The sequence below is a fragment of the Alligator mississippiensis genome, chromosome 9, assembly GCF_030867095.1.
Source record: "Alligator mississippiensis isolate rAllMis1 chromosome 9, rAllMis1, whole genome shotgun sequence".
NCBI lineage: Eukaryota > Metazoa > Chordata > Crocodylia > Alligatoridae > Alligator > Alligator mississippiensis.
Window position 1 is genome coordinate 54,672,082 of NC_081832.1, and position 26,515 is coordinate 54,698,596.

General features: G+C 42.8%; 1 long non-coding RNA gene across 2 annotated transcripts in view; it reads right to left on the reverse strand.

Annotated features, from left to right (window-relative positions):
• Positions 1–4,485: 4,485 nt before the first annotated feature.
• LOC109280872 (uncharacterized) overlaps positions 4,486–26,515 on the reverse strand; it is a 696,334-nt gene continuing 674,304 nt past the window's right edge. Inside the window, exons 5-6 of one of the 2 annotated variants that reach the window (XR_009464392.1) lie at positions 14,963–15,092; positions 4,486–4,884 (exon numbers count right to left, since the gene is read on the reverse strand). This is a non-coding gene — a long non-coding RNA (uncharacterized LOC109280872). The remainder of the gene's footprint in view (positions 4,885–14,962; positions 15,093–26,515) is intronic. The other variant, XR_002087329.2, reaches the window with a different exon arrangement.

Here is a 26,515-nt window from a genome sequence, read left to right on the forward strand (position 1 = left end):
CTTTTTGAAAATGGGGACCACGTTAGCCCTTTTCCAGTCCTCCGGGACTTGGCCCGTGCGCCACGAGCATTCGAATATTCCCGCCAGTGGCTCTGCAATGACGTCGGCCAGTGCCTTCAGCACCCTGGGATGGAGCCCATCCGGGCCTGCCGACTTAAATGCATCCAGTTCTTCCAAGTGACTCTGCACCACCTCAGGATCTACGCATGGAAGTCTGGCGCCTTGCTGCTGCCTCTCTACAACCCCAGTGAGAGACTTGTCGTGCCCCTCGCTTAGGAACACTGAGGCAAAGAACTCGTTGAGGAGTTCGGCCTTGTCCCCTCTATCTGTCACCAATTGTCACCATTGTAGAACTAGCTCCAAAAACTCTACCTTAAATGTAGAGCTAGCTGAAAATTGTGAGGAAACAACCAACCAACTAACCAACCAAAACGAAACAAACATTTTTTTTCAATTTCAACTTTAATTTCTTCAATTTATGAACCATTTATCCTATCCATACCAGCTCTTCCAGTAAGCAATAAGTGAAACTACATTACCCGTGAAAACAGATTTGTATGGCTGCTAGTTGGCTGGTTGTATCTTCAAGCAAAATCTGAGATACAACTCCCCCTGGCCCCCCACAAAAACAAACAAACCCGTATTCCTCACTTCTGGCCCAGAGACTAGTTTATATTTATGTTCTTTTGTTTTCCTTGTCAATTTACCAGAATTTCCTTGGGTGACCTGGTAATCCACTGTTGTAGGTTTACAAAAAATAGAGCCACAGGCACTGCCAAAGGCAATGCAGCTGTTTAGACACTAGCAAAGGGGGAAGAGGAAATGGGGGAGGGAGGGAGATAAATATTTATGCTTTCAATTTCAGGGTTGTTTTTTTTTTCATTTTTATGAAAAAAGTATAGTTTGAGAGAGCAAACAGTGTTTTGGAGTGAAAAGCTAGTTTTCTGTTTAAAAAAAAAGTTAAAAACACCACTCCACCAAAAAAAGATCCCAACAATTTAAAGAACATCACCTAGTACTTAGTTCAGGTGATAAATTGTCATTGACTTCACTGGGAATGTATACATGTACAGCAGCTGTTATATTGAGCCCCAAATCTGTTCAAGAATGGCTTTTGGTAATTTCAATTAAAAGATGGATTAGTAATTAAGATTAAAATAAAATAACTTTACTCCTGACCAGATCTGTACATTTTAAAAATAAAATCTCTGTTGTCTTTTATGGAAATTAACAGTCAGTCTCAGATCTAGAGTGCTTCCTGTTCTGATACAACTCTGAATGCTTTAATCACATAGATAGATATACCAATATTTTGAGGTTTACTGGAAGCTTTTAAAGTTTTGCTAAATGTAAATTGGATATAATCACATCCTTGGGGGAAACAACTTTGAACAGTTTAATTGCATTAAGCCTCATTTGCACTATTCCAGTTTTATGTGGATGTAACAAAGCTGACATTAAGAGAGACACGAGTGATTAATTGTACATATTCATTGCTGAATCAGGCCCACTAGCTCTATATCAGTAGGAAATTCTCATTTATCAATCCTTTTCATTATACCTTCTGTCAAATGAGTTAGGATAATCTTAGGATCAAGTAACTTCCACTTCTCATCTTTGAGAACCTATCAATTAAATGTCTTCTTTTATAAAACAAAGAAAAATCCGTCAAATCACTCCCTGACCTGTTCTTGGAACTTGATTCTTATTATGCTAAAGACTTTTAACATGCCAAAAGATCACTCACATAGGGGTTTTGGCATAGCTAAAAATTAGGATCTTAGTGTAGTCATTTACACACATTAAGTCTTCCTTACGCTTCCAGTGTGTAGAAAGGGATTTAGGTGGAAATAAGTATCAGACCCTACCACTTGCATTTGATAGCCTACTACGCCCACTTTGCAGTAGTTAAAATGACAACAGAAAATACAGAATAATAGAAAATCAGACCCAGAGAAGAGTCAACATTTATCCTTCTGTCCAGGCTACTGTGAGCTGTTGGCGTGTACTCTCTGAAGAGCTGAGTACTTTAAAAAAAATCTGATTGCCACTTTCAAGATAAACTCTGTGAATTCAAGTCTGGAATTTACAAAAGTCATTCATCTCTGGTTGGAAAGTACTTGATTGCTGCAAAAAGAATCTGAACTCTGTGTACTAAAATGATTCTCAATCATTCTCTCTCTATGACATCTTTCAAACATAGGTGGCTTTAGGGAACTCCTCTCACATTAATCTGAAATGTGGGTGAGTTTCAGGATTTTGAAAGTAATGTGCTATGATTGCTTTTGCAAGCCTTGGAAACTAAGCATTCACCAACTCTTTCAAAGTATGATTTTGCTTAAAATACTCTAGCTCTAATTTTTGTAAGAGCAAGTTACTTTTTCCTTCCTCACAAACTGCCATTTCATCATGTTACATCATTTTTTTTTCCCTATGGAACATATGGAAGGTGACATAGAAAAGATATCTAGAAGTTTGCTTATGGACAATTTCCAGCAATAACTTGAAAATGTAGTCCAATGCTGCAAGTATTTAACATCCCTATCTATATGCAATTAATCTGTGTGAATTATAGGCTACTTATCCCTTGAAAGTTGTAGATATTGCATGAATGAGTTAATATCCAGGACTAGAATTAATGAATATTAAGTGACAGTGTATTTCTCAGTTGTTATTGCATGCCTGAGGTGTGCTGGGAAACAGGTGGCTAAAGGCTATGAGACTTGAACCATCTCAGAAGTTCAATAATCTCTAGAAATGTAGTGCCCAGAGTATCATATTGTTATTATAAAATGGAAATTATTTTAAGACATGAAAAAATCATACCTGTGCAATTAATGGGGATTACTGAGTTGGGGATGACATCCTTGGCAGAGAGAGTCAAAAAAGTTCCATTTGTATCAGAAACTTATAAAGTTATTTTAGAAAGGTTGATATAATCCAATACTTAGGCTTTAATGCCAGAGAATTTTTACTAACAAGTAGTTAGCAATAGTGTAACTAAATGGAAGTGACCAGGGCACCAGTCCCACATATCAAGTTGGGGGGGGGGGGGTGCAAAAATAGCATCCACTCTGCTGCAGGCCCAGCTGTAGCTGTCCTGTGTACCAATGCCAAAATTACAGAAGTGCCCAGGTATGCCTCTGACAGCTACCAATAAATATACCAATTGGGTAATTATAGTTTTAGGTGCTATAGCTTTTGCTGGAGAAAAGGGGCTGCTGTGTTTAGACAACTGTTTCACAAAATAAGGTGTGCTTCTTGGGGTGGGTTAAAGATTTAAAACTATAAAAGGGATTGGAATTTGAAAAGGAATATATCATTCCTTTTTTCTTTTTCTTCCTGAGATGCAAAAAAGAGGTACTAAAATACAAAACTTACCCAAGCTACTGTTTCACAAAAGACTGACTACAGAAAACTTAGCAAAAAACCTAGAACACCAGGGTAGTAGGATAGTTTATTATCCTAGGCATGTCCCAGGCATTTTTCTGCCACTGTCATAGTTTTATGCAATTATGAATAAAGAAAACAGCAAATACTAAATAAGGTAGTAGGCAGTATTACCTTCAGAGCAACACAGGCAAGGCAACACAGGTGTACATTATCAGACTAACATCAAGTTCTTCAAGAAGAAACTTTTGACTAAGTCTGTGACAGAACAAACGAGATGAACAAGCGCACCTATTTTTTCTGTATACAACTCTGTGTGTATACTGTAGACTATTAAATTGTTTACTTAGACCTCCTGAGGGATTTAGGAGTACAATTCCCATTGCAATTGATGTGGTTATGCACTTAGGGCACCTGTACATGTGCTCGATGCCTGCTCTGACACATTCCAATTAGAATGCATCAGAACAGACTTGATTAATTGAGTCTGCTGGAGCGTTCTAACTGGAACAGCCTTGGTGTTATGTATATTCAGCAGCCTTAGTGTTATGTATATTCAGCATCCCACATTTAAAAATGGCAGCTTTAGTTAAAGCACCCCCGTCACCATTTTAAAGTGCAGGACACTGAATACATGTGGGCTTTTTAATTAGAGAGGCTCCTGAGAACCGCTCTAATTAACCCCCTCTTCCCACCCCAAAGCACATGTAAAAATGCCCTTAAATTTCTGAGGTTCCTTTGAAAATCTCAGCTATATTATAAATGGACCATGCAAAAAATCAGTTCCTCTTATTCTAGAATCAGATGTTCATGTATCATTTTTGGATAGAAGTCCAAAACAATTCAGTGAATCCTTTTTTATTTGGTTAATTTACTTGTTCCCTCTTAATGACTTAAGGCCATTCTTAGCACAGTGGCACTATTCCCTTTACAGCAGAAAGTTGTACATTAAAACACCAGATGAGAATTCCAAACAGGAATTAGACTGACGAACACTGACAATCAGATTGAAATGCTAAAAAGAGGCTGTACTATGTAGAATTCTGTCGTTAAGATCCAACATTAAAACAAGGTTCCTTCTGTTATGTCTAGAGGATGTGGAAGCATCTATTTCACTGTTTGAAAAGAGTGGAAAAAAAGAAAATTTTACATGCCCCAGACTCCTTTCTTTTAAATGCTGTTTTGTAGTAGGCCAAGCTGCATGTCAGATAATTTATTATTTGTGGATTATTTAAAGGTTTCTTCTGCATATGTAGCCACAGCCTCCGAGTACCCAACTCATTGCTTTGTAAAAGTTGCTTGAGATAATGCCATAATGGGAAACCACACTGTATTACAATTTGTTATGTCACAAGAATTTTATGTTGTCCATATCCACAAGCTATCACACATTAGAACATTTTAGACCAGCATAAAATAAATTACATAGTTTACTGGCTGTACTCCAAACAGTTATATTGTTCAATGTACTGTTGCTGATGTTCATTGTAAGTGCTATAGCAGAGAAATAAAATAAGCAAGAATTAGTTCAGAATTCCGGTTACTATTGTTTCCTAAGGGAATAATAGTCTTCAGATTATCCATAGGACAGTGTGACAAATTGTACAAAATCACACACTACATTGCACTAACCAAGGAAATGATGTATGTTATCTCAATGGATATTGCAGTTAGACAGTCACAGAGATATATTTGGTAGTCTGTGCTCCAAAGAGGCACAGAAATAAATGAACAGAAAGACTGAAACCCTAGTGAGCTAAGTCCCTCCAAGCCAGGATTGAAATGCATTCATTTAACATGTGCATTCCAATGCACCCATCTGCATTTTACTATGGAAAAGATAAAGAGAGACTCAACATTCGCTGCTCTGTAAAATTACATGATGAAAATCCTTACAATTAAAGAATACCTGCTTTGGACGTAGCCCTTGCAGTTCATATACACTGCCAATAAAACTGACTTTTTCTTCTGTTAATATTGGTGGTGGTACATTAATATTTATAGCTTAGCAAACACCATAGAGATAACAATGTTTATGGTGCGGGGAACACAGACAATGCAGCAAAAAGAAATCCAGTTTTCCTGATCAATAGTCTTATATACAAACAAATTTGCAAGTAAGTCTATTCAAGCTACCCTGGAACATATTCATTATAAAAGCCTGTATCATATCTGGTAAAACTTTTGTTTGCTCTTCTGTTTTTTTCATGCCTTCTAGTTTTGAAGCACTTACTCCTTCCAAATGGTTTAATTTTGCTAGAGAAAAAAAAATCTGTAAAAAAACCTCTGAAATCAAACAAAAATGCATAATATTTTATACTTTTTTGTTATTATTTTCTCTCCTAGCAAGTCAGTGTTTTTGTATTAACAATAAAGTTTTCATATTAGCTTAAGCATAAACTCAAGTTCCTCATTGCATAAAACATTACTTTATGTAAATGTAATGAAAAACCAATTATGGTTTCCCACCAAGCAGCGCAAACAGTGTATTTAGACAAACAGTAATTGTATTGGTCTTTCTCCTATTCCGATATTACTGTGAAACTTGTGTCCCTCAAATGAATAATTACCTACAAAATAATTAAATGTTGCTGATATGGTCTACTCATCCCACTTGTACACAGAAACAGCAAAGTCTCTCTTCCCTGAAATCTATCTCCGTCATGTTGGATAAGCTTACTGTCCATCACAGAGCTGGCATCGATCCCTACTCAATTACAGAAGAACATAGCACCATATTAAAAGACAAATAAGGTTTAATTTTAATCACAGGCAGCCTGTAAGTCCATGTTCCATTATAGATTAAAAGAACCAATTATTTTTAAAAGTAAAGATTTAATGAAAGGCCTTACTAATATATAGACACATTGCTCTCTCTGCATTCTAAGTCAGACTCCCCAGCAATGATTGTAACAGCTGCAAAGAATCTCAGAATGCTGTGAAGATGCCTCCCAGTGGGTTTTTTTTTTCTAACATAAGGTTGCAAACCAATACAACTTCTCAATAAACTCTCTCTGTAAGATTTACATTTCTGGTACTGGTGGCAGAGAATGTCACATACATGTATGAAAAATAATAAAGTGCATCCTTTCTGTGCAAAAAATGGACACTGTTGGAGTAATTGTGCTCTTACACCATCACTAAGCTAAAGTGATCCCTTCAACTTTAGTTGAGTTGCCCTGCAGTTATGACCATGTTATAATGGGCAGTAGGTGCCTTTGTAGATCTTGGATCTTTGTTCTTGGAATCTTTCCAATGATATCAATAGTCATTGGCCTCTACACTGATGTAACTGACAAAAGAGTTTGGGCCTATAGCATTTTTTCCCCAAATGAATTTTCTGCTTTAGCACTAGAGATTCTAGTCTTCCTTGTTTACTGCCTTACTGCATTATTTTTTCAAAGTCTGAGATAAAATACATATATATAGTTGCCAAAAAAGTTGAAAATGTCTGAGCTTGTGAAAAGATAAACCTGTATTTGTGGGAATAGACATATTTCTGGAGGGAAGTTTAGATTATCAGACAGGTGCTACTTCAGTAGCAAGCAGCGGGGGGGGGGGGGGGACAGATACCACGGTGGCAGTCAGCAAGGGTGGGGCAGGGGGATAAGAACTAGGCGGGGACAGGCAGTAGGGGGCAAGTATAGTGGGGAAGAGCTCAGGGTGCTTGATCCCCTGCCTGCCTCACCATCTCCACCCCCACTACCTCAATCTCCAGTGCCTGCCCCACTACCTGCCTCTCCACCACTGCTCCCACCACCTGTCCCCACCAGACTGCCTGCCTCACAGCCTCCTCCCCTTCCACCCCACTACCTCCCTTACCACCTGCCCACCATCTCCTGTCCCCTTGCCTCTGCTTTCCCTTCTGCAGCAGTGGGAGGGGGAACAAATTTAACATGACCTTCCAATAATTAGTTCTAATTCTATACATGAATAATCTATACATTATACACATTATAACAAATTTATACATTTTTGACATATAGAATTTAATTATTGGGGGGTGTCTTAAATTCAGAATGGTCTTGGATTCAGTTAAAGATGGTATTTTCATCAGTCAAAAATAGCTCTGAGTTCTTAGTAAATGCTCAATTTTTTTTCCCCTCCACACTGAAAGCAGTGTTCTTCACTGCTTTAGGAATCTAAACTAAAGTATTATCTCCAAAATGTCATAGCATGATAAGTGTGAATTTTGCAAAAAAAATATCAATGATCACTAATAGTAACAAAAATATTTTGCCCACCCTCTATCTTGAGTCAGTAATGTATTGATTTTTATCTAGGACCCAACCTGTGAAGTGAAGAATATAAAAAAGGATCTTTAGTATGTAAAGTGAGATCTTTCAAACATGCAGAAAACTTTGCAGACATTTCTCAAACACTTCAAGGATTGTTCCCAAGAGGAAGGATTGAATAACAGAAAAAGTCTTCCATTTTAAATGTATGCAGGAGGAATTTTCTTTGTTCTTTTTCTCTCTCTGCTCAATATGTTATTGTCCTTTTATTCATGAACAGTTTACTATTGAAAGGAGACAGAACACGTCTTGTTTTACCACTGTTTTGAAGTTTGAGGGGGTCTCGTTGGTTTTTTCATGTGGTTTGAGGGTTTAGCTATGTTTGATTTGTTTTGTTTTTTTGTCATTTTTTCTGTTGAAAGAAACAGAGAGAGACATTCTCAGCTCAGGGATTTGTGTGTATGTGTGGCTAACTCTGAGACTAGATTTGCTAGGCACCTGTTGGAACCTGAGGTACAATTTAGAGTCATTACATAGAAAATATTTGCAGATGTTTCAGGTTTGGAATTGGAAGCTTTTCTGATGCAGTGATAGGTTTGCCAGTTCTTGTGGTGGTATGTGCAATCAACTGGACTATAATATAGGAAAAAATAACAGCAATAGTTACCATGGTTTCCAATGCTGTTAGCAGTTAGCTGCTGTGCAGAATTGGACAGTAACTTAGTAGATGAAGCAAATAATCATTGCATGTGCAATATTATTTATATGCTACACCTGTTAGGAAAAAAAAGTGTTTTTTCTTCTACTCCATGAATAGACATTACAATACAACCAAAAAACAAAAACAAACCCTAATTAATTAGTGACAAAATGAGAAATTTATAAAGCTAAAGGCTCTTCAGTACATTATTGAGTCTACTTTAAAAAGACATAAAAATCATGGTACTCTTTTCTGTCTGCCATATCTGTGATACCTGGTCAGTCTATTCATCTATTCTTCCAGAATTAAATTCCTAGTCACTTTACACTGATGTAATATTATACTGGATTCAGAAATAGTTTCAATTAACAGTGTAAATGTATATTCATTGCTATATCAAAATTTCATATTTCTTGAAATCCACATGGTCATATCCTGATATCTCAGAAACAACACAACTTTCTCACACTTTAAGAAAGCAAGAAAGAAAGAAGGAAAAAAAGCAAGAAAGCAAGCAAGAAATTAGATTTTATTTTAAAATCGCTTGAAAGTACTGATTTCTTTTGAGGAATTAGTTGCAATTAGAATTTTAGAGTTGAATCCTGCAAAGATATAAGCATGTGTGCAGCTTTACCTAAATGAATAGTTCAGCAAAGGGAATGAGACTGCTTGTATATGTGAGGTTATGCATCACGCTTAAGCCTTTTCAGGTTCAAGGCTTTAGATCGAGGTTATCTAAATGATGGTCTAAGAGGGGTTAACATGTAGCCTGTGGGCTCTCACGCGGTGGAGCAGGAGGTTGGGCTGTGCATACAACAGGAGAATGGTCGCAGGTCTGCAGTCTGTGCTGCATGTCACCCCCCAGCTGCCCCAAAGTTGGACAGCCCTGCCTTAGATTACAAGATTTCCTATTTAAACATGGTCTCTTGTCAGAATATCTGTGTAGCAGGCTTACCTGTCAGAGCTTGGGTTGAGTCCCAGACTTGAGATCCTGCTGTTTTGATTGGTGAAGCCCATACAACAATCAGGAGGCAGCAAGGAAAATAAAGTCACACTGCTTTCCTGAGGGGAGGGGGAAAGGAGCTTACCCAGACCTGACTGAAGACTGCAAACTGTCAGGTCTGGAAAACTTCAGGGGCAAAGCCCTCAAGCATATAAAAGGAGCTGCATGCCCAGCATGAGGGAGATGCATCGAGGACAGAGAAGAGAGAAGAGCGGGGCTTAGAAAAGCTGAGGAGAGCTGCTCAGCAGGGTGAAGCACTAGCCCAGGAAGAGCCCAGAGACACAGTATGTGGAGCAGGATCTTTGGAGCCCCTCAGGTGGCTCAGTTCCACAACCCCCAGCTCGAGGCTGGGAGCTCGGTGCAGGAGGTGCTGCCTGGAGGGTGAGAGACCCTGGGAGCCGCTCGAGGTGCCTCGGGACAGCAGCTCAGTGTGGACAACATTGTCCAGAGGGTGCGGGAGCAGACCAAGCTCCAGTGCTGCACAAGACTGTCCGGGCCTCCAACCCCTAGCACAAGGCAAAGCGCCCACTACATACAGTGGTGCATGTGGCCCTAAGCCAGGCCGGTGGCAACAGAGTCAGGTGGCAGGAAAGCCTGGTGGGGAACAGAGCTCAACCTGGAGAATGGGAAGCAACCCTTCAGGACTGTAGAGTAGTAAGTTACCCTGGAGAGAGGGTCCCAATAGGGGAGAGACCCCCCAGGCTTGCGAAGGGGCACCACGTGGGTTGCTACTGGGTGACAGCGGGGAAGCTTAGGAGTCTTTGGGGTCTCCCTCTCCTTTTCTTCCCCCCCCCAATTCTTGCCTGTAGTGGTACCTTGGAAGTGGGGCCCCTGCCAGCAGATATTTGTAGACTGTCATCAAAGTGATGTACTATGTCACTGTATGGTGCACTACAGCAACGTACGGGTCTACATGTGATATTTAGCTATGTCACTGAAGTGGAGCACTCCCCACTTATAGTGTGCCACTATGGCAACATAGCAGGGCAATTTAAGTGTGAGCTGCCTGTATGGCGCAGTATGGGTGGTTGTTGCACCATGTTTTAATATTTCCAAAAGGAAGTACTAAAGCATGGTGCAGTAATAGTGCCATTGTACAGCAATGTGTAGACATAAGCACTGTGTACTTATAAGCATGCTGATTTTCAGAGTCTCTCTCTTTTATGTTTCAGGATTCGCAAGTGATTTATACTTTAAATATATAACAACATACTGAAATAACACACGAGGATTGGAGGCAGCAACCTAGGAGACTGGTTCAGAGCCAAGAGTCACATTAAGAGAAAAGGCAGTGTTGCTTCTTTTACTTGGGATTCTACTCAATATGTACTAATTTTAAAGGGACAAAAGCTCATGTGAGCCTTTCAATTTTTCCCTTATTGATTAATGATTTCTGCCAAGATTCTATCTACACTGTTAACACCTCCATAAGTGTGGTATTCTCTTCTGTCCTACCAGTGAGCAGATGTGGAAGATGACACAAAGCATGCATCAGAGAGATCAACTGGCGGCTTTGGGAATGGTGTCTTGAGGCAGGCTTCGGCTTCCTAATCAATGACCCATACATCACAACAAAAGACATGCTTGGGTGGAATGGGCTCCACCTTTCCCCCAAAGGTAAGCATGTGCTCTCTTCTAGGTTGGCGGATCTCCTCAAGCGGGCTTTAAGCTAGGCTCATCGGGGAAGGGGAAGACGTTGGCAGAGGAAGCCTTGGACCACTAAACCAAGTGTCACCCACAAGAACAGCACAGCCTAGACTGACGACGAGCAGAACAAATACCCAGGTAAGTAACAGGGGCCCGGGCAGTACTGAGTTTAGGGGGCCAGTGCATGCATCTTCACAAGGCCTCAAATGCCTCTACACAAATGCTTGTAGTATGGGGAACAAGCAGGAGGAACTTACCCTCCTGCTAGCTGACACCGACCCAGACATAGTGGGGCTCACAGAAACGTGGTGGGACCCAATGCATGACTGGGCAGTGAATATCAAGGGCTATAGGCTGCACAGTAGGGATAGGACAGGCAGGAAAGGTTGGGGGTGTGGCTCTCTACGTCAAGGAGAAATACACATCCTCAACAAGTAGCACAAGTTCAGAGGAGGGGCACACTGAAGTGCTCTGGGTTAGAATACAAGGAAGTTGAGGGGAAAGGGACTTAACGGTGGGGGTCTACTACAGACCTCCCAACCAAGGGGAAGAGCTAGACCAGGAATTCTTAAATCAGCTCACAGAGGTAGTTAGGTCAAAGGATGTGATCATCATGGGTGACCTGAACTTTCCAGCCATCTGCTAGGAAGAGCACTCAGCCAGGTCTGACCACTCATGTAGGTTCCTAGCTGAGATACAGGACCTCCATCTAAGCCAGGAGGTGCATAGCCCCACCAGGGGAGATGCCTTGTTGGACCTGGTCCTGGCCATGGGTGACAACCTGGTGAGGGGTCTGTGGGTGCTCGACCACCTGGGCAACAGTGATCATCGCCTGCTGGAATTCACCATCCAGTGCAAGGTGGCAAAGGCCTGCAGCAAGGCAGCAGCCCTGGACTTCAGGAGGGCAAACTTCAATGAGGTAAGGAGAATAGTCGGGGAAACACTAAGGTCCCAGATGAGGAAGGAGTCAGGTGTCCAAGAAGAGTGGTCATTCCTTAAGGAGACGATCCTCCAAGCCCAAAGACAGGTAATCCTAACACGGATCAAAGGGGGCAAGAGGGTGTTGACACCTACACAGTCAATTGGGTCACTAACTGGCTGGAGGGTCACACCCAGAGAGTGGTGGTGGATGGGGGCAGTGGGATTCTGCAGGGCTCGGTCCTCAGGCTTGAGCTGTTCAACATCTTCATCAGTGACTTGGATGAGGGGGTGAAAAGCACTCTGTTCAAATTTGCAGATTACACTAAGATGTGGGGGGAAGTGGGCATGCTAGAAGGGAGGAATAGGCTACAATTGGACCTAGACAGGTTACAGGGGCGGGCAGATGATAACAGGATGGGTTTCAACACTGACAAGTGCAAAGTACTGCACTTGGTGGGGTGTAGCAGGACACTAAGGTGCCTGCTACTTGTAGAGCCAGAATAAATACTCAGGTGCCGGTTGCTAGGGTAACCAGAGGGAGCTAGTGACCCACACCTGGCTGGTCAGCTGACCAGAAGGGGCAGAGCCTGGCTCCTATATAAACCCCAGGGCTGGGACCAGGCGGGCAGTTCCCTACTGGCCATCAAGGGGGGAAGGAGCGCTGCCGGAGCGAGTATAAAGAAGAGGCCTGAATACATGAGTGGCTTGAGATGGTGAGAGATGGAGCACCCCTGGTGTGGTGGAAAGAATGTTGGAGCCAGAGGGCTGAGATTTATGTTCTAGCCTAGGGGCTTATGCTTTGTGTTTGCTGTTTGTAACTGGAGGTTTGAGTGAGGCTATTAGGGGTTGGAGGAGGCCTCTTGAGGGGACTCACGGTAGCATGGGAACTCCAGCACCAGAGAGTGGGCAGCAGTGTGAGAGGCCCCAGAAAAGGGGGCAACAACTAACATAAGTCAGAAAGGGCAGTGTTGGGAGTGTGCTGACCCCGAGCGCCAGGAAGGGCGTAGCCTTGGGAGTGCCAACCCTGAGTGCCAGGTAAGGCAAAACGAGACAAGGTCATGTGGCGCCTGAGCGCCCAGTGAGGCGCAGCCATGAGACAGGGCTGCGGAGAGCCCGAGCGCCCGGTGAGGCGCAGCTGAGAGATGGGGCCACAGAGAGCCCGAGCGCCCGGTGAGGCGCAGCTGAGAGATGGGGCCACAGAGAGCCCGAGCGCCCGGTGAGGCGCAGCTGAGAGATGGGGCCACAGAGAGCCCGAGCGCCCGGTGAGGCGCAGCTGAGAGATGGGGCCACAGAGAGCCCGAGCGCCCGGTGAGGCGCAGCTGAGAGATGGGGCCACGGAGAGCCTGAGCACTCAGTGAGGCGCAGCTGAGAGACCAGAGACCAAAGATCGTCCGTTCCATCTGCGAGGCTTGGGACATGGTACAGGGGTGGTTGGAGCTACGCATAGCCCATGAGGCTGGGGGTACCAGAACACCCATTCCAGAAACGGGACTTGTGTAGAACAGGAGTACCATGTCCAAGGGAATGAAAAGGCAGCTTCCCTATAACATACACATAACAGCAAAGACGTGGTGGGTGAGAATAGAGGGTGCCCTGTAGGCAGCTTGGCACAGTAAAGGAGGCGTCAGGGGAGAGCACAGTGACCCGAGGATGCCCTCCTGTTGTAGTGGGGAAGAACCAGCAGCATACCTACAGGCTGGGGAACTCCCTTCTCGTCAGTGCAGAGGCAGAAAAGGATCTTGGGGTCATTATTGAAGCCAAAATGAACATGGGCCAACAGTGTGGGGACGCAGTCAGGAAAGCCAGCCGTACCTTGTCATGCATCCACAGATGCATCTGAAGCAGATCCAAGGAGGTGAACCTCCCCCTCTGTGCGACACTGGTCAGGCCACAGTTGGAGTACTGTTTCCAGTTCTGGGTGCCGCACTTCAAGAGGGATGTGGACAACATGGAGAGGGTCCAGAACTCACATGATCGGGGGCAGCAGGGCAGGCCCTACGAGGAGAGGCTACGAGACCTGAACCCGTTCAGCTTCCACAAGAGAAGGCTGAGGGGGGATCTAGTGGCCTGTTACAAACTAGTCAAAGGGGACCAGCAGGCATTGGGGGAGTCCCTGTTCCCCCGAGCACTACTAGGAGTGACTAGAAATAACAGTCACAAGCTGGCAGAGGGTAGATTCAGACTAGACATCAGGAGGCGCTACTTCACTGTCAGGGCAGCTAGGATCTGGAACCAACTTCCGAGAGAGGTGGATCTGGCTCCTACCCTGGGGATCTTTAAGAGGAGGCTAGATGAACACCTTGCCAGGGTTGTTTGACCCCAGTACTCTTTCCTGCCATCGCAGAGGGTCAGACTTGATGATCTGCTCAGGTCCCTTCTGACCCTACAAAATATGAAACTATAACCCTACTTTTACATAAAGCAATTCTTTTCACACATTTCTTGTATGTTCTGATATTACATAGAGTCTCCATTCATGACAAATTTAGATAGGACCATTTCAGAGTTGCTGATGAGAACAGCCAGGGTACTACTTATACAGAAAATCAATGTAAGAATCCCTAAATAGTGTAGTGTATATGAATAATAGCTCCCCACAAGTACCTAACTTGTCTACAAAAAATAGTTCCCAGTGACTTTCAAAGGCAGTTAGGGTCCTCATTTTGGCTTTGAAAATCTCCCCATTAAATATATTTTCATGTATGTGCAGGAATGTAATATGTCCATATTAGATATTGCATATGTACAATTGATCCTTCACTGTTATATATTTCAACAATACCCAATTATAAAAACAATGCACAAAAAGATTGAAATACTTAATAAAAATTGCCAATTTTATAAGCATCATTTTGAAATTAACTGAGTCATTTTGGCTGCATAATCATACCCCTGAAGGGATGCAATAAAGTATAAATGTAATCAAATGCATTTTTAGAACAGACTTCAAGGTAGTGCATGCACAATTTCTGACCCAAATATCCAGTCATGAGTATAATATCAGACCTTTAATTATAATTTCTATTATAATGGTTCTATTGAAGAAAATGTAACCACTGCACTTACCTGCAATTACGCACACATAGTCTTGAGAAAGTGCAGATGAATGCTCTCCTATGAACCGTTGCTTGCTGAGACAGTTCACCCAACTATTTTAATCTCTTTTGCCCTGGGTTTATCGTCACTGTGATGGTATCTGCATGGAGGAAAAAAGAACTAAATGCCAATAATGAAAAATCATTATATTTGTTCTGTAATTCCCCATTTGTTTTTTGCATGAATAAATCAGAGAGTTAGTTTGCAAACAGCTTATTGTGAGAACAATTAAGTATAGCCCAGTTTAGGCTGAAGTTTGCTTGAATTAATGCTTTTTTGAGAACATCATTAGGTCATATCTGAAAAACTTATCAATTGCTAAAAGGTATATGGTTAAATCCTGTGCCCAATGAAGCCAGTAGTAAAGTACCTATTATCTTTTAAGGAAAGGGCAATATAGTTTTAGAATATAGAAACTTTCAAAACAAGGAAGAATACTCTTTAGAGCTGATAGTCTATCACAGGCTGTAATTTCAAAATGCAGCTCTGTACTTTTCATGGCATTATCATTTGAACAAACACAGTTGTATGGCCTCACTAACTCCATACTACTGCACTATATAATATATAGCCTAGCTGCTGATTCTATGCAAAGCACCATCAATTTCAATGGTGTGCCAGCAAGGGGCAACATATTTTTAACACTTTTATTCAGTGTGGTACATATCAAGTAAATGGCTTCATGCAAAAAAATGGAATTAGAGGCTGGCTGAATATTTGGACATATATTCATGTTTGTGGGGGTGGGGGGGGACGGGACGACGACACACACCTTCGCAATTACAGTTCATGCTATCATGTTCAGCAGATTGGTAATGGATACAGACAACTGCCAGCCACAGAAGGATGAGGAGGGACTGCTTTTATTGTACCATATCTGTGAAGAGAGGCATTCATGCTGGAGAGATGTCACTTTATATATATATATATATATATAAACTTCATGTACATAATACATGCATACTTCTTATATATTATGCACCTATAATATGTGTCATTTATAGTATATTAATGATACAAATCAATGAATTGTGACTTGTTAACAAACTGACTATAAATTACAAAATATTTCTTCATTTTGGCCACTTCTTGTAGATTAGATAATACATTGCCTTTCGGAATTTCTGTAAATTGAAAAAATTGTGCATTGATGATGTCTTCCTTAAAATACTTAAACATTATATATACATACTCATTTTAATACTCATATTTTTTAAATTCACAGTTACTTTGCTAGCAAATCACAATTCACTGGCTTGTGTCATTCGTGCCTTACTGAGTTGTTTTATGTCAAATGAGCTTTAACTTAATAGATAATGATGAGATACATTTCAGTGCAAAGTAAAATGGTTAAAAATTTACTTCTAATATATCTGTATGTGTATAGAGTACTTTCAATTAAGATATACTCTCAATTAATTATTTTATATGCGAGTCTGGTACAATGCTGAAAATCTATTTTATCTGCATGTGAGAAGCTAAATCATGGACTGATTACTCTCTTTTATAGCAATGGTAATGTTAAGTGCTTCATGTTTGAAGCTAAGTGTTGGCAAGGAAACTTTTGTGAGTCAAGGAAGCAATTTATTGTTATACTAAGCTCTAGAGATAAAAGCAGATCGAAACCATAAAGTGAATATGGAGAATGAATGGTGTCATAGACAGTTGTACATAATAAAAAGAAATCCTTTTGACTTGAAAACAGTCTGTATGCTGTGCATTATTAATTATTATACAAATACAAAGCAACATCTACAACCCCCCCCCCCAACTTCCAGATTCACTTAATTTATTTCATTCTGCGTTTTTTCAATGGCATGGCTCAAGCACTTAAATTTAAGTTTTAGCATAAGTCTTGAAAGTATCAGTACCTGTGTGTGAAAAGCAAACTAAATTCCTTCCTTTATCTATTATCTTTTGCTTTAAAGATGAGTAAATTATCAATATCAATTATGTATTAACAGATAACAACACCTAACTTGTCTAGAGTCACAAGCCACGGGATAATGAAAAACTGAAATAAATACATCTGTTAAATGTTACAAAATACCAGTAGTGTATCTGGAATAGAGGGGTAGGGAGAGGAGTGATAGGGACAACCACCCCAGTTGCCAACCTAGGAGGAGAGTGAAAAAGTCACCCTTTCTGCTTTCCACCAGGTGCCCAGCTGCATCCATACACTTCCGTGAAATATAGTCATGAACGTTGTTTGATCAGGCTTACTAGCCTTTCAGCTGCAAGGTGCAAAATTGGAACTGAAAATGATGGCCTCATGATGTGGCTGCCTGCTCAGTAGTAGTTATATTTACTCACCAAGTTCTTCGACATTGAACTGTAAACCATTTTTAGGTAAAGACATTTTGCAATTTATTTTAATAGATTTAAAATGTTGGGCTATATTTAGAAAGTTCTATACATTTTTACCAAACCCTGAACCATTCAGTCTCCTGTATTCAATCCCCTAACCATTCAATCCACAGTAGTGGAGCACTGACTGGAATTTATTGTATAAGTATGTTAGACAAGGAGATCTCTCTCAGATCACCAAATCCAGTTCCCTGCTATTGCAGGCAACCACGTTATTGTGCGGGCCAGGAGCAGTCCGAGGCTTTCGGGGGTGCATGGAGGGCTGTGGCCGGGCGCCCGCAATGGTAGGACGGGTACTTCTGCACAACAGACTAGAATTAGGCAAGGACTTGTAGCGGTTAATTAAAGATTGTTTTACTTACACCGTAGGTGGTCGCGGTGCAGGCAGGAAAAACTTTCTTGAGTTGCAGTTACAGACAAACACAAGTGGAGTTTGCTAGGCTCCACCAAAGATACACGCACGGAGTTTGCTAGGCTCTGCAAAAACAAACATGACAGAGCTCTGGATACCTTTGACGAGTGCGCAAAACTGTAGATACGTCTTAAGAATTTAACGAACGAGACAGGAAGAGGTTGGTGGTTGATCAGGCCGCCGAACTCCTCTGAGACACACACAAAGTTTCTATTACTCTGCCGCGTGCTCAGAGTCCCCACGAGATGGTTGTGGAGTCCTCTACAACTTGGTTGAAAAGTGCTCAAACCTCTTATATGACTAGCAAGCCAATCGCAAGCTGCCATGTGGAAATAATTTAGAAACAGCCAATAGTGGGAAACACATTTACATACGGATGGTGGGAACTCCTTTGCACCGGGGTTTTCTCTCTGCAGCCGAGAACTGCACCGTGCAAAGAAAGCTCCATGTGGTGGGAAATAATTCTGCAGTGCCAAAGCGCACACACAATCATTGGGTCATAACAGTTATAAGATCCATATCATACAATGACCAAGCTAAAAAAATTATGATTTTTGGCATAACTGTCAACAGGCAAGTCTGGGATAAACACTGAGAACTGGCACACATCATCCCTCTGCAGGTTGATGCAGCTGACTTGGCATTATGAAGAGTGTAGTCCAGTCTTATACCTGGACTGCTGACAATTTAAAGGCCTGAAAACCTTTGCATGACTGATGTCATCTCTCTCTCTGAATGGACATGAGAGAAATGGCAAGCAAAATACACACAAAGGCAACAAGGCACAAAGTTAATGTAGACAACTGAGGTAGGCAAAACAAAATGTAGATAAAAGTAGACCCTAGGAAAACAAACCCAGGGTAGTGCCATTTGCAAAACAAATCCAAGGACAGCTCAGCAGAGCAAAAGTTCATAAAGAATCAAGCCAAAGGTAGCAGAGTATGACAGACTGACGAAGAAAGCACTACTGTAAAAAAACCAAAAAATATTTCGTGAACACCTATAGGATGACCATATAGTGGATATACAGAAGAGGGCTGTAAAAATTATAAAAGCCTAATAAAGCAGTGTCAGTTTGGGGATCTGTCTTCAAGCCAGAAGACCATGCCGGTCAACCATGCAACTCCCAGTGCTGTGACAATGCCTGATCAGCTGAGTCAACATCATATAGCATTAAGAAGGCCTGCTTAAGAATACCTTTACAGACTGTTTGGGGTTTTGCTTGCATAGTAGTACTTATCGTGGGAATGCTTGGAGCCTGGGACCCCAGCAATGAGAGCGTGCTGCATGCCACCCACATCTCCTGCTGCTACGCCAAGCTGATGCACAGCCGCATAGTGTCCTACACGATCCACTGGTCCTGCGATATCTACGTGGAGTACATCATGGGCCACTGGCAATACCCTGACCCCACCAGACAGACCACCGCCAGACCGGACCCAGAGGGGACTGCCTGAACCCCACTATGCACCTGATGGACTTCACTTCAAGAGGAATCTTCAGCAACGGACCACCCAGCTCCACCTGAAGAGGACCCCCGCGATGAGACTGTATATGGACTGAGACACTTTCTTCGACCTACTTCCTCCACCATTGTGGACCATTGTATGGGCTTGTGTGCATCTATCTTCTTTCTCTCTCAGCATCGCGAACCCTCCCCCTCCCCCTCCTCTGGACTTAGTTGGCTAACATTGTATTTTCTGTGACCTAGTTGTGCTCCCCTCTTCACCCCCATCCCTCCAATATTAGTCTCTTGCTCTGGCAATTTGTATTTCCCTACTTGATGACTTTGTCATCTTTTTTGGACTCACAATCCTAAACATCTACTAATACAATTCAACTTGCTTACATGTTCCATAATGTTGGATTTGGGACTGGAATGGGACCACCAATCATTTCATTCTATTCACACCATCCCTTGATCAAACTTTAGAGAGTAACATCAGGATCTGGTATGACTATACAGCACATTAGCCTCTATTGTATGAAACAAAGGACCTAGTTTGGTAGACCAAAGGCAGCACAGTCTCATAAACCTTCTTTATGTGCCCCATCCACTAAAGGGAGACTAAGACACATTTAGAAAGTAAGTTGTGCATCTAGAAGAGTGGTTCTCAATGTTTTTCCTACTGGTACCCTTTCACAAATATTCACGGCCTGCCCCAACCCACACCTCTCTGGCCCTCCCGATGCCCAACTCCTATTCCTCTGCCCCCATCTCCCCCCACTCCAAGCCATGCTGGTGTCCATCACTCCTGACCTGCAGCCCCTCAACACCCCCAGCCCTGCTAACCTGTATTGAAGAGCTCTACCTGACTCAGGAAGTGCACGGGCCAACCAGAGGTAACTCTCTCCTAAACTTGGTTTTGGCCAAAGGAGATGATCTGGTGAGCTTGAATATAGAGGGTAGCCTGAGTGACAGCGACCATGAAACCATCACATTCACTATCTGTCACAAGGCAGGAAAATCAGCTAGCAGGGTTGAAGTTTTGGACTTCAAAAAAAAAAAGCAAATTTCAACAGGATTAGGGCAATAGTAGGGGCAGCTCTGTGGGACCAAGGGTGAAAGGAGTGCATGAAGAGTGGTCATTCCTGAAGGACACAATCCTTGAAGACCAAAAAAAGTCCATTTCCATGCAGAGGAAATGTAGCAGAAGGGCTGGTAATCCTCTTGGCTTAATAGGGATATCACAGTCCTCTTGAAAAACAAGAAAGAGGCCTACAAACAATGGAAGCTTGGGACAATCCCCAAGGCAGACTATACAACAATGGCCCATACTTGTAGGGAGCAGATTAAAAAGGATAAGGCGGTGACTGAATTTAAACTAGCAACAGAAATCAAGGACAATAAGAAGTCTTTCTTTAGATATGTGGGGAATAGGAGGAAAACATGGAAGTGTGGGGCCATAGCTTAACAACTCAGGAGAGCTGGCAGTGGCTACTGACACTCATAAAAATCCTGAATGACTACTTTGCTTTAGTATTTCACCAGACTAAGGGGAAAATCATACTAGATTAGGTTCAGAATGGGCATGGTGGGAATGACCACCTTCCCACCATCAAAATTGAGCTGGTACATGATCAGTTAGAAAAATTAAACATTTATAAGTCAGCAGGACAAGATGAACTTCATCCGAGAGTGCTGAAGGAGCTGGCTGAAGTCATCACAGGACCTCTGGTGAAACTCTTCCAAAACTCGTGGCACTTGGGGGAGGTCCCTGAAGACTGGAAGAGGACCACTGTTGTGCCCATCTTCAAGAAGGAGAGGAGAAATGACCTGGGCAACTATAGGACAATTAGCCTAACTTCTATCCCAGGGAACATCCTGGAAGAATTCATCAAAGAGTCTATGTGCGATACGCTCTCAGAAGGTAGGATTCCGAATGACAGCCAGCATGGCTTCATCATGGGCAGGTCTTGTCTTACTGATCTCATCTCCTTCTATGACCAGGTAACTTGCCACCTGGATAAGAGAGAGGAGATCGACATTGTATACCTAGACTTCAGAAAGGCCTTTGATCCAGTATCCCATGATGTTCTCATGGGAAAATTGGAGGATTACAGGCTTAACTGCTTGACAGTTAGGTGAGTTGGAAGTTGGCTGCAGGGTAGGACCCAGAGAGTTCTAATGAATGTACCTGTGTCGTCCTGGTGAGAAGCAGCCAGTGGTGTCCCTCAGGAGTCTGTGCTTGGTCCAGTGTTTTCAACAACTTTATCAATGATTTGGATGTGGGGGTGAAGAGGTCACTGGCCAACTTAGTGGATGGCACCAATGTATGAGGGCATGTGGTCATACTTGAACATAGGCTGCAGATACAGGTGGACCTAGACAGGCTGGCAAGTTGGGCGGATCAGAACCAGATGAAGTTCAACATTGAGAAGTGTAAAGTGCTCCATCTGGGGATGAATAATCCCCAACATACTTACAGGCTTGATGGCACCAAACTGACTAGCACCACAACTCAAAGTGATCTAAGGGTAATAATAGATTATAGTATAAACATGAGCCATCAGAGCAATACTGTAGCCAGCAGGGCAAACAATACCCTGGCATGCATAAATTGATACATCTCAAGCAAAATCAAGGAAGTTATTTTTCCACTTTACTCAGCATTGGTGAGACCACAGCTGGAGTACTGGACATGGAAAAACTTGAGAGAGTCCAAAGAAAAGCTACCCATATGATCAGAGACTTGCAAGGCAAGCCATATGAGGATAGGCTGAGGGACTTGGGCCTCTTCAGCCTAAAAAAGGGAAGGCTGAAAGGGGACTTGGTAGCAGCTTACTGCTACATCAAAGGAATACATCAAGGGCTCAGGGAACAACTGTTCACCAGGGCACCCAAGGGGAAAACCAGGAGTAATGGCCACAATTCTCCTGGAAAATCATTTCAGGCTTAACATTAGGAAAAACTTCTTCACAATTAGCGTGTCCAGACTGTGAAATAAACTTCCTCCAGAGGTGGTATAATCACCTACCCTGGAAATCTTCAAGAGGAAACTGGACGGTCACCTCTCTGGGGTCATTTGACCCCAGTTGTCTTTCCTGCCTAGTGTAGGGAGGCTGGACCCGATGATCTTGCAAAGTCCCTTCTAGCCCCTTACAATCTATGAATCTATGCAGGGCCCCTAGCTGCCTCCTTCCTACTCAGGTGAGAGCAGGGTGACTGCAGTGGCTCCAGCTCATGCGGGTGGAAGCAGAGCAAGTCTAGCCCTGGCACAGGCTGTAGGGAGAAGGAGAAGAGGACTGTGACACTCCCCCTGGCCTGGGCCGTGGCTGCTGTGCTACACCAGGCAGCCTGGTCATGGCCCCTCCTGCCCTCCAAGCAGAAACTCTCAGCTGTCTTGGCCCTGTGAGCACAGGAACCAGCCCCCAGTGCCACCAGCCTGGCCACACAGATCTCCCCTGCCTTCTTCCCTTGCTGGAAGGGCCTGGCACCTTCCTGCCACCCCTCTCTCCTGCCATAGTTCACAACCCTTTGAAATAGTCTTGCGACCCACTTTTGGGTTGAGAACCATGGGTTAAGAAATGCTGACCTAGAATATACTATCTTTGTGAAACCAAATGAAAATGGCATCTTGTGAGCTGAGCTGGCTTTTCCCATTAGTTAGTGAAAGGCCCAGTAGGTTACAAAGCTTGTGAATATAACTTCTTCCAGGCAGTTGTGCCATGTGACCTAGCTCCAGAGACTCTGACTTCCTTAACTGCACCAGGGATCACTATCTGATAAAATGCCAAGTAGCCAGACACCACAAATGTATTAATATCAAACAGGGGTGTAGGTTGTAGCCATGTTGGTCTAAGGACACAGGCAGACAAGGTTCTTTGGGTGAATCTGATATCTTTTATTAGACCTACTTAAAAAGTTAGGAAATTTTTTTTTAAGTAAGCTTTCAGGTTCAAAAACCCTTCATCAGGCTGAGAAAGTTTCAGCAGTTGGTGTGTGCTCTTCCTGGATGGAATGAAAAGTAAAGAAGGCAGAGGCTGGGCTGGAATGCAACCACAAAAACTTTCTACAACATTCATCAGCTGCACCTCCAGAAATGCAATACATGGAATCCAATGAAACATGGCTTGTCCACACAGACATATTCTTTTTTTTAGGATGGGGGGACAAATTTAAAATATCTCTACAGTTTGAGTCAGAGGCATAGCTAACTATTTTTTGTGCCCTGGGCATATCGAAGAATGCAATGTGGAGGAGGGCTGTGCTGAGCTCAGAAGAATATGGGTAGGAGTGGGAAAAGTCTTAAAGGCTCATCCAGGGACTGAAGACTCTAGCCACAGGAAACGGGTCAGATTTTCCTCTTCATCTCCTATTCTCTCCTTTCACATGGGAGACACTGAAGCTGCAAGAACTACATGTTTAACCCTCTCACAGCTGCCTCTGAATCTTATGTGGAACAACACTGTAAAAGCCTCTATTCAGCAGAAGCTATGAGGGAGTTCACCCATTAGATGTGCACTGAAGAGCAAAGAAGAGGGGAGTAAGGCCAAAAAGGAGACTTCTGCCTCTGCTTTGAACAGCCACAGCTTCCAGCCCCTGGATAAGGTCATTCTAAGTACATCCCCTGGTCACCACACTGGCACCTTGTAGCAACTGCTTATTCCAGGGCTGGTTATGACATCCCCTAGCAGCCACTCAGACCTTGCCAACCTGGTTCCCCTTGGGGGGTCTCTCCCCTTTACTCACCTACCTGCCTGACTGCCTTAATGCTATTAATTCCTACTACAACTCTCTGCCCTTTAGCAGGTCCCAGGCACTAGAGCCTCTCTCAATGCACCCTTGCCCCCCCAGGCACCAGACCCTCCTGGTCTTCACCGGGCACTTTCAATGCACCCCAGTCCCTCCTGGGCACCAGATGTTCCTGGTCCTCCCTGCCACAGGCACTGGACCTTCGCTCAAGTACCTAGCCCTTCCTGAGCTCTAGCGCTCTGTCTGTGTGGGCCTCAGACCTATCTGTTCCAAGGCCTACTCTGGCCCTGCTCTCTGCCCTTCAATGGGCTCTGACTCTCTCCCTCTAGGTCCCAGGCCCTCTATTCCTTCACCCCTTGTCTCTCACTCATTGAACCAGCTCAGACCTTCATAACTCCCCTTCAGTCCCTTCCACAACCACCAACCACTGTTCACTACCAGCCCGCTCAGGCCATTGCCTCTATCCCCAGGTCTATGTATTCCAAGGCCTGCTTTGCCCCTCTTGGGCCCTGACTCCTGTCCTCAGGCCTATCTATTCCAAGGCCTGTGTCTCCTCTCTGGAGCTGGATCCCTGGCCCCTCTTCACGTATGTATTCCAAGGCTTGTTTCACTGCTCTCAGCCGCTGGGCCCCTCTCCAGGTGATGGGCTTACCCACTCCTGTTCCCATGCCTGGCTTGCTCCTGGGCTCAGTACTGCTTACCCCAGCTCAGATATTAAGGCAGAAGCCCTACTGGCAGGAGCTCTTCTTCCTGTGGCTCCCAGGGCTAGACTACCCAACCAGCTCTACCCCTGGGCTTATGTACCTCAAGCTGAGCCCCCTTCTGGTCAGCTGACTCTCTAATCAACCCCTGCCACACTTGCAGGCAGCCTCTCCTTGTAAAGTGCCCTGTAACATACCCCCTACCTCCATTCTAGCGCCGCACCAATATTCAGAGTCCAGGGATTGTACCCTGGTTGTCCAGCCATAGTTGTACTACTGGTTGGAGTTTGGCATTTCACACAAGTTTAATTCAGTGTAAAGTAAAGATGTTAAACAAAAGAGTTGTATAAATCTGACTTCATTCAAAGTGGAAGAGAGAAAAATAGTCACTATCTGTCTCAAGTAGGAAGACACAATCGAAATCATATAAGGTGACACATCAAGGTGACATTCACAAAAATCAGGGGTGCAATTATAATGTTGTCTTTTGCCTTTTGTTACACAAAAAGCCCACCAAATTACACATAATGACTGACCAAGTAAATTGAGGGCCCGATTTTCAAAAGGACTCAGTATCCAATATTTTCCAATTAACACGGTAATTGGCCAAATTTCCAAAGGCACTCAACTCCAATTTCAGCAACCACATGAAATGAGGGGTTTTTTTTTTCAAATGCATTCAGCAGCCAGCAATATGCATCCCTTTTATAATACTTTTAAAGGAATTATTTTCAAGACTGCAAGTGGCTAAGAGAAGCTACAGAATAGAAACTGTAACAGTAGCCTTTGAAATTTTTTTTAAATGACTAGATAGTCATTTCCAGAAAAGTCCACATTGTCATCCTCTAGGTCCAATTTAAATTTTTTATTTTAATGCAAACAATAGCACCCATAAACACTGGTACACATTCTTCAACTGCAAGTAAATAGGTATTTGCACATGACAAACATATATTTGAGCACCCAGCTGTTCACTTTTCACAATTGCTGTTTGGAAGCCAACTAGTCATTTGGATGAAGCAGTCAGTAGGAAATGAAAATGAAACATATGAAAAATCAGTGAACACAATTGAGGATTTGTGCCTTGCAACCTAACTACTTCTGTAATTTTAGCTTTAAAAACAGTGGTCAAACTTGGCACTAAGGAGAAAAAGAAAAGACATAAGTAACAATATGTCCTTTGTGCTTCCTCCCCTGGCAGCAATTTTTCTTTCATGTTAAAGCTTTCTGTAACCAATTCTAGTATAGATGCTGATTTTCAATAAAAGCAAAAAGAAGACAAGAACTCTGGCATACCAGAAAGTATCCACTAAGTGCCATACAGTGCTTTCTTTAGAACACATGATGGGACAAAATGAACACCCAGTACAAAGTGAATACTTTTCACTTACTCCAAAGACATATGGACAGCTAAAATGTTGGTCTATTTACTCTCGCTCTAGCACTCCCCTTTTTCATCTCTCAGTGTGAATAAAGTAAACTACTTTTAGCTTATATTTTCTGTTTTGTCTGAGCTCGCATTTTGTTCTTAGCAAAGCTGCTTTTGGCAGCTGTGAGTTCTTGGGGAAATCCCACCAAGTGGTCTCAAAGCTCTGGAACCTGTAGACATTTTAAATACAGTCAACAAGAAGTAAAGTAAGAGAAAATAAGCCCAGGTATATGGCAAAAAGCTAAGAAGACCTAAAATCAAACATCATGGAATCTGTCAAAGAAAATCATATTTATTTATTCACAAGTTAGCTCGGTTCGCAAAAAGAACATTAGACTTAGAGTATATTCCTACAAAGCCAATCATCCTTAAGAACTGAAGCATAGTTTTCATGACAACAATTTGAATTGGAATTGAA